Consider the following 9,493-nt stretch of genomic DNA (forward strand, 5'->3'; position numbering starts at 1 on the left):
TTGTTTACCTTCATGCTTATTACAATCATGTCCTTAAAAAGCACTCTATTTAGGCTTTAAGCTCTCTCAATTATTCAGTTTCAGTCATAACACTGAAATACACAATAATCTATAAATTCTCTAATTCTTTTTAAAAAGTGCAAGCTCATATTTTAAAGCTAAACATTTCATTCTGAATTATTAGATCAGAGACGTATTCTGACTATAAATTAAAACTTCCATTTGGACCTTTCAAATTATTTAGCTATTTTATTACCAAATATTAATAAATACAAAAACTATCTCCTCAAATGTTTTTGTTGAATAATTAAAAATATGAAGTCATTACATAATTCGTAATGGTATGTGGAAATGACTTTGGGAGACTGTGTGAAGAGATGCTGTCTAGGAAACAGTCAGATAAGAAGAAACATAGTATACAGATGCACTTCGGATGGAGCAAAAGGTTCAGGAGAAACCTTCCCTAAGTCCCACCCTCCAAGTTATCACCTGTAAAGGGTTGGTGGGAGAATGGCACTTTCAGACAGGCAAGATTTGGTTAATATAGCCTTACAATAAGGTAGAATTAGCTTATCGGATTGTGTTTTCCATCTCACCTACTTGGTAAAGCTAACATAATTTTATGTACCATATTTTTGTTGTAAATATGCTTAATGTATTCATTAGGATTTTTTTTTCCTGATACATTTGTTCTTGTGTTAAATAAACTAAGTGTGTCAGTGTTCCGAGTAATGTCAGAGTAACTGTCAACTCTGAAGCGAACCTGGTTGAACTTATCTTGTGCTGGCTCATAGTTGCCAAAGTGGTTTCAGCACTGCTTCAATAATCAGATGATGTTTTTGGCTAGTTTGCTGAATATAATAATAATATTGAGAATTTGGGAAATAATACAATAATAACATTGGGAAAATGTTAATTATTACAGAATCTACAGGAGCCTCTGTGGTGCAGTAGTTAGAATGCAGTACTGCAAGCTACTGCTGCAGCCAGCTGCCTACAATTTGGCAGTTCAAATCCCACCAGGCTCAAGGTTGACTCAGCCTTCCATACATCTGAGATGGGTAAAATGAGAACCCAGATTGTTGGGGGCAATATGCTGACTCTGTAAACCACTTAGAGAGGGCTGTAAAACACTATAAAAAGGTATATAAGTCTAAGTGCTATTGCTATAATAAACAATTATTACAATTAAATATTTAGAAACTGGTGCATAGGTGAACATTTTTTAGGCATTATAAAAGCATTAAACAATTTTAAAGGGGGTGGGTTGAGCAAAAAATACTAAGACTATTTTTTGATTTTGGTTTAAATTTAGATGTACTGTTTCAGCTTAATAGAAATGTTATATAATGATCAAACTGAAATGATAATGGTTTAATCATTATCTAATTATGTTAAACTCTTCTTTCATTTGTAAAACAAAGAAAGAGTTTAAACTTGCTGCTATTTTAGTTGTACAAATTAACCTAAGCAATTTTTCTTCTAGCTATATCTTTTTTCCAAGAGACAATTTTTTTGTACCATAAAGTTTTCCTAAGCAGTCTTTCTGAGTAGCTTGCTACCGAATAAGGAAAATGTGACTCTGTCTAACACTGTTAAAAAACAACAACAAATAATTAAAACAACACACATGTTTAGAGTGACTCATAACAAAACAATTGCTTCCCAGAAAACAGTCTCACAGCTTCCTGGTGGACTGCCCAAGGGAAAAACCAGATCTTGAACAACTTACAAAATGCCAGCAGCATTGAAACCATTCAGATCTTGGGGTGGTGATGGGTGGATGGGATTATTATATAAGTTTAATTTATATGTGCACTGTTCTATTTCTTCTCCTTCCTACTCTTTCTCATCCTAGAGCTAAGAAAAGCCTTACAGTATTAGTGGCCATTGTGGTTAGAATGCAGTATTGCAGGCTAATTCTGCTGACTGCTAGCAATTCGGCACTTCGATCCTGACCGGCTCAAGGTTGACTCAGCTTTCCATCCTTCTAAGGTTGGTAAAATGAAGGGCCAGATTGTTTTTTTTTTTGGGGGAATTTCTGACTCTGTAAACCACTTAGAGAGGACTATAAAGCATTATGAAGCAGTATATAAGTCTAAGTAATATTGCTACAGTACTGTTATTTTTCTTTTCTTTTTCCCAGTCAAATGAAAAGGCTGCTGGTCTTGATCTAGCCAATGATCTTTTGAACTTTCTTTTGGCTCTTGTGTCTTTGAATGTTTATAGACAAAGCAATCACAAACTCCTGTAATACAAATTTAGCAGTACAAATAATCCATTTTAGAATCAGTAGCCACTCCTTCTCTTTTCAACAGCCACTAAAGTTACAGAAGTCCTTCTTAGCCATTTGAGTTGCTAGATATCGTCTCTTTTTCTAGCTCCTTTTTCCCCATAGTCCTCTTGGGTAAATTTTAAAAAAGATTTTCCTCTTTGCCATCCATATTTGCCAATCTGATTTTATTTCTCTAACAGCAGAGCAAATACAAACTGTGTTGTTTGGGTATGTTTATGAATCATGTTTTAGTTAAAGCTTTCTAAAAAAACAATGCAAAATATAAGAGTGTGGTCAAGTTAAAGAGTTAGATAGACAGCAGGTAGACATAGATGATATTTCTGGCAACTGCCTGGACCAGTCTCTGCAGCTTTCTTGGCCTACTTTACTACTGCCTACTTTCTAAAGCTGAAAGAGAGTGACTGACCTGAGGTCACCCAGTTGTCTTTGTGCCTAACAACTCACAGTCTCCCGGTTTCTTGCCTGTTGCTTTAACCACTACACCAAACTAGCTCTAAAAAAATAAGCACATAAAAGTAGTATTGCCTGTATTATCACAAAGGTCACAACAGGGAGAAGAATAGCTGGTAATAGGTTGTACCCAGAGGTGGTATTCAGTCAGTTTGGACCAGTCCTGGAGAACCGGAAGCAGAAATTTTGAGTAGTTCAGAGAACTGGCAAATCCCACCTCTGACTGGCCCCACCCCCATCTATTCTCTGCCTCCCGAGTCCCATCTGATCAGCTGGGTCTTCTTTTCTTATCCTGCACAGGAGAACAGAGCTGGAAAGCAGATTAGTGGGGTGGGGTGGGGTGGGAATGGAGATTTTGCAGTATCCTTCCCCTGCCATGCCTACCAAGCCACTCCCACCAAGCCAAGCTACGTCCACCAAGCCACACCCATAGAACCGGTACTAAAAATTGTGAATCCCACCACTGGTTGAACCTCTTTGATCTCCAATTATTTGAAACCTGAGAATTTTTCCAATCTGTTTAGACCAGTTTTCTGTAATCTAGGTCTATTTGGCCTGAGCTATACTGAACTAAATGAACTAGTGGTTAAGGTCAGGGGTGGGATCCGACCGGTGTAACTACCGGTTCAGTGATTTTACATTTTGCGCACGCATGTATGCTTCGCACACCTGCGCACCTGATGCACACTGTGCACACGTGTATATCGTTATCATCTCACTGCCTGGACAGCTGAGCAGTGCTGCCTGTGGATGCGCAGTGGTTGAAAAAGCACTTTTTTCCTGCTTTTTCAACCTCAACTGTGTCACACAAAGCAGCTGCGGTTGAAAATGCAGGAAATAAAGGTCAGGTAAGAGCCCGGGTGGGCGGGTGAGCCAAAACAGCAGCAGACATAGAACTGGTTCTATGTATGTTCTCTGTTTGCTGCTTTTCATAGCAACCGGTTCTACAGAAGTGGACAGAACCGGTAGAATCCCACCCCTGGTTAAGGTACCAGATTAGAAGTCAGGAGATTGTGAGTTCTAGTCCTGCTTTATGCAGGAAGGCTGGGTAACTTTAATCAGCTGGGTAACTTTAATCACTCTCTCTCAACCCAACTCATCTCACAGTTGTTATGAGGAAAGAATATTATGTGAGTTTACCTTTATTTATAAAAGTAATAAAGGTAGCATATAAATAAACCTTCTACCTTTATCCAATGTATGCAATGACTTATTAGTATTTAATATTTGGTGAGAAAGAAAAACAATGAAACATAGTCACAGAAATGGTTCTTTTGTTTTTCCAGGAATTAAAACCATATTTCCTGTCTCAACTGAACTTTCTTAATACAAGGAAGCTGTTCAGGTCAAGTCAAAAATGTGTACCAATCCCAAACAGCTGTTTTAAATCTTCTTCATCCCTGTTTGTACAGCTGTAATGAAAAACTAAGGGCAGCCATTATATTCTGTGTCTGCTTCTCCAGTGTTGTTCCCTTCAGAAGCCCTGGACTTCAAATCCGCTGGCCCTCATTCCTAGAATAACAACTATGCAGCTGGGACTTCCAAGAAGGAAGTTTAAGACACACCTGCAGGCATCAGGTTGAGGTGGGGCTACAACACACAGGATATAATATGCTTTCAAAATGTTAGGCACAAATGTTTTGCATAAATTATTTAAAAACTAGGCATAAATTATACACATTTCAATAATAAATTATACATAATCTTAAATAATAAATTATACACGATTTATGTATAATATGCTAATTTAGCAGCCTCCTCTTTTATTACCTAAAAAGTGTGCTATTTGTCCATTATATGGAGGATTCAGGCAGGATAGGAAACAATATTTTTATCTATGTCTGTCCAGTTGAGATGCCAGATAAGACATTGTCCTATCTTATCATCTTGGAAGACAAAAGCCATTATCTAGGTATTGAAAAAAAAAATCTGCTATAAATAATTTTTCCACCGCTCAGTTCAAAGAATAAAAAAGAAATCCTCTATGGAATGAAATGTCATTTCACTCTCCAGTTCTCTGCAGCAATAATCACATGCAAAGAAGAAAAAAAAAGAAGTATAATCACTTTAACAGAAAAAAGTTCATATCTCCATGGGGATACATTTCCCTAGACAGAACTTGGTTGTAGCTCAGTATGTCGGTATAACAGCTCTGTTTTGTGAGCTGCATTGGTTACAGGCACAATTCAAATGCTTGTGCTCATCTTAAAGCCCTACATAGCATATGACCTAGATATTTGAGGGGTCATCTGTCTCCAATTATTTCTGCCCATCATACAAGATCTAACAGGATTGGAGTCACCTGATGAGACCCAGAAAACTTGCCTACTCTGTGGTCATATCTGCCCTATGGAACAGTATCCCTCCAAGATTTGATTGGCCCCGATCATGTCAGCCTCTAGAACAGAGCACGTCTTTCCCTCAGGGGCTTGGCCGAGGGATGCATATATGCCCACTATGAAAATAAACATATTGTTTAGCTCCCAAAGTAGTGTGCATTTTATTTCCTCACTGTTGTTTGTATATTTTGTGTATGTGTATGTTTTTTAAAAAAAACTCTGTTACTCCCTGAGTTGCTCTGCTAGTAGGTAGTCATACCAATAAACAAACAAATCTACAAGAAATAAAGCATGTTGGGTATGTATGGATAGAGGTTCTGACCTTCAGATTTGTGGCCTGGGTTTGTCTGTAAGAAGACTATGTTCCCCATATCAACCTTTCTTTTATATCAATTATCTCTGTTGGCCGGGCTAGCTGGTATTATTAGATTGAGAATTATTATTAAATTTAGAATCTAGATAGCAAAGGGTGGATACTGACCCAGAATTTTATACATCCTACATGATAATATGAATATATGTGTTGTACCATGTTTTTATTACCATTTAATTCCTCTCAAATCTTTTCAGCAGTACAGCAGCTTCTCTTGATGCATTCACATTTTTATGTATAATCAAAATGCTATCATGATTAAGCCAAGCATTATTTAATCCAATATTCTGTATTATTCCATTACCAGTCAATTATATTCAGAAATCACACAAACAGTTTCTCTCTGCTATTGGCATTTAAGGTGTGCTGGCTGTAATTCCAGAGTTAGTGGACTACTGAGATTATACCATTGATAGTCCCTTCTATCAATGAATTTGTGTAGTCTTTAAAAATCATTTCAACTTGTAGCTGCCATATGCTAAGTAACTGTGAGAGAGATCTTAGTGTCTTAGTGGACAAGTTGAAAGTTCAGGAAAACCCTTTTTATTATGGTTCTAATGTTAGGTGTCCATTTCAAATCGTGGGAGATTATAGAACCCAAAATCTTGAAGGATTCTACTGCTGATACTGTGCTGTTGAATATAGTAAGAAGTGGTAGAATAGGATGGTTCCTGAAATCCACTCTCATCTCTACAGTTGTAAGAATGTTCAGCTCCAGATTCTTTTGGCTGCACTACAGGACTAGTTGTTAAACCTCCCAACTATATGCAGACTCATCACTATTTCTAATGAGACAATGACAGTTATATCACCTGCAAACTTCAGTACTTTCACAGAAGGGTTCTTAGAGATGCAGTCATTGGTATATATAGAGAAGAGCAATAGGGAGATAACACAGCCTTGAGGGGTGCCTGTGCTATTGTCTAGATTAGGGGTGTCAAACTTATGTTGTCACAATGGCATCATGTGGTGTATTGAGACTTCCCCCCTTTGCTAAACTGGACATGGGCATGGTCAGTGTGTGATGCATCCAGCCGATTGGCCAGGAGTTTGACAGCCCTGGTCTAGGTGCTCAAAGTGATTTCCCCTAGCTTCACCTGTTGCTTTCTATCTATCAAAAGGCTAGTAAGTCACCTACAAGTATGAACAGATACAGCAAGCTGAATCAGTTTAAAGTGAATAGCTCTAGAATGATGGTATTGAAAGCTGTGCTGAAGTCTACAGTAAAGGACCCATGCATAGATCCCTGGCGAGTAAGATGTTGCAAGATATAATGCAGTGCCATATTGACAGGATCATCTGCCAATCTATTTGCAAACTGCATGGGGTCTAATAGCGGATCCATGATGATTTTCAAGTGTGCCAGCACTAACCTCTCAAAGAGCTTCATAACTACAGATGTCAGAGCAACCAATCTGAAGTCATTTACCTTCCTGATGGAGTGCTTCTTGAGAACTGGGATGATGGTAAAGCTTTGAAGCAAGAAGGGACATAGCATGTTTCCAGTGATTTATTAAAGATGCAGATAAAGATGGGGGCCAGTTGTTCAGCACAGATTTTCATGCGAGAAGGAGTTACTTTGTCTGGGCCTGGTGCTTTTCTGAGCTTTTGTATATGAAATAGATCTTGCACATCTTTTTCTAAGATCACCAGATGTGTGGGGGCCCAGCGGGAATGTTCCCCAGATTAAGTCTCTTCCCTGAGTTTTAAATAAAACATATACCTTTACTGACTGTCCTGAAACTTAATATAGTAGGATTCCACGCTGTTTGATTTAATTGCTATGCTGCTGCTTTTTGCTTTGCGAAGTGTTTTTAATTTCAGTTCATTGATTGGTTATATTTTATGCTGCAGCTTTAAATTCTTAATCTAATGATTTTTTTTGTAAGTGTAGTACTAATAATACTACTCCTGATTCTAACAAGTGTAACAATTAAAAGGAAATCCACATGTCAGAAGTACTCCTGTGGTTTGCCATGATTCCCAGCTTTCAGTGTACACAGGTCAGATCCATTCAATTGCTATTTAAAAAGGTAAAGGTTCCCCTTGTACATACTTGCTAGTTGTTTCCGGGTCTAGGGGGAGGTGCTTATCGCATTACAAAGCCAAAGAGCCAGCGCTATCTGAAGATGTCTCCATGGTCATGTGGCCGGCATAACTAAATGCTGAAGGCTCACGGAACGCTGTCACCTTCCCACCAAAGTGGTCCCTATTTTTCAACTTCCATTTTTACATGCTTTCAAACTGCTAGGTTGGCAGAAGCTGGGACAAGTAATGGGAGCTCTCTCCGTTATGTGGCACTAGGGATTCAAACTGCTGAACTGCCGACCTTTTCTGATCGACAAGCTCAGCGTGTCAATCTTAGCCACTGAACCGCCACGTCCCTATTCCTATTACTTCCGGACAAATACGCCATAAAAGCTCCTGCTGTCAGGCCCCCAAGACAGAACCTGAAGGGGATATTTCCTCCCTTTTTCATCTAGACATGTGAATTGCGCCTAGTGTTCCTGTCAGACATTTGATAAACAAACCCCTCAATAAGCAGTTGAGTATTCTGCCAAGAATCCTTTACAGTTCTATATAAATAAGGGGTGGGGGTGGAGAAACAGCCATTTCTTGGCAGGTATGTCACAATTGGTTTTTCTTTTTTCATGCAATCACATTTTACAAGTAATTTAATCTGCTCTTTTATATATTTTAAATGCCTAATAATATTGGGCTATGCCAGTTCAAAAAAAAAAAAGGAAATAACAAATCTAACTAATTCTCACATTTTAATGAACCCAGACAGGCTCTTATTGGATATCTTAGATAAATAAATATTCATATCCTTTCTTGCTAACATTTTTTTCATTGTTGATTTAAAAGGTCATTTTTGTGTCAAAGAAACAATGGCCATTACATTTGGTATTTCTAAGAGCTGATCTGGAACTTTGATTCTTTGTACATGGATCCCACTAAAGGGAAGAGGAAATATTTGATCTGTCATTTGGAAGAAAGAGGGAAGGCAAGAACTTACTCCAGGTACCCAAGGATGACCTAGGGCTATGTGGCTCTCAGCACCTTACTATCCTTTTCAGAGAATTGTATACAAAGGAAAATACTTGAATATTGATATATAAAGGGATATAAAGTCAATTGTCTGCAACTTTTAAGGACATATTAATTGTTGCATTTTTTGGATAATCCCTTAACACAATTCCAGGAATATCAGTATTGGAGAAATTGAATATCCAAATCCAATAGCATTAATGACACTCTAAGTAAATTCCACCTTATTTTCCATATTCAATATGGAACAATCCCAGGTGGAATCAGCTAGCTAGGTATATTAAGTAAGTAAATAAATAAGTAAATAAACCATAGTTCAATGTGTGACATATACGCAATGTCTGTTGCGTATGTCTGTTCAATGTGTGACATATACGATCATATTGCCAAATAAGCTCACAGTTGATAAACTGGGTGTTGACATTAATCATTTATTCTGGGAGATTGGATGTGAGATTTATTTGTTTCATAGTAAAGCTTTGCTTTAGTTTACTGTCTATACCCATTGTTTGTTTTGTTTTTATATCGTAGGTTTTTGTGCCATCACTTTGTCTGCTTGAAAGACAATGCAATCTGTAGGTCTGTGTAAAGTATTTGAAAAGAAGCATCATTAACTGTGCTGGCACAAGCAAAGGTGCTTCAAGGGCTTTCCCAAGTTATTTCTGCATGTATGGGCATGATGTTACTTTCTTTGCCAGAGGTCCCAGGAAAGTGTGGCCTCTGCAGGCACATACCTGTACAAACAACCTGGGAGATCCCTTGGAGGAACTACACCAAGCCTTCTGGGGGATGCAGCTGCCTCAGTCCTTGGAGGCAGTTGGAGGTGGGGGGGAAAGAAGGCTCATGTCAAGTACTTTCCAAAGCTCTTAATGTTTTGCATCCTTTAACCAATTGGGTCAATCAGTAGAGATTTCTGGGTTATCTAAATAAAAATGAAGCTTGCAAAGTTTCATTTATAAATTATTCCTTCTGGAATCATGAATA

General features: G+C 38.0%; 1 long non-coding RNA gene across 1 annotated transcript; it reads left to right on the forward strand.

Moving 5' to 3' along the window:
- Positions 1 to 245: 245 nt before the first annotated feature.
- LOC148127595 (uncharacterized) lies at positions 246 to 5,234 on the forward strand. Its single transcript, XR_015743530.1, has 2 exons — positions 246 to 1,995; positions 4,033 to 5,234. It is a non-coding gene; the product is annotated as an uncharacterized LOC148127595 (long non-coding RNA).
- The last annotated feature ends 4,259 nt before the right edge of the window (positions 5,235 to 9,493 follow it).

This window comes from Pseudonaja textilis, chromosome 1, assembly GCF_049901715.1.
Source record: "Pseudonaja textilis isolate UNSWEBS1 chromosome 1, rPseTex1.2, whole genome shotgun sequence".
In the NCBI taxonomy this organism is placed as follows: Eukaryota; Metazoa; Chordata; class Lepidosauria; order Squamata; family Elapidae; genus Pseudonaja; species Pseudonaja textilis.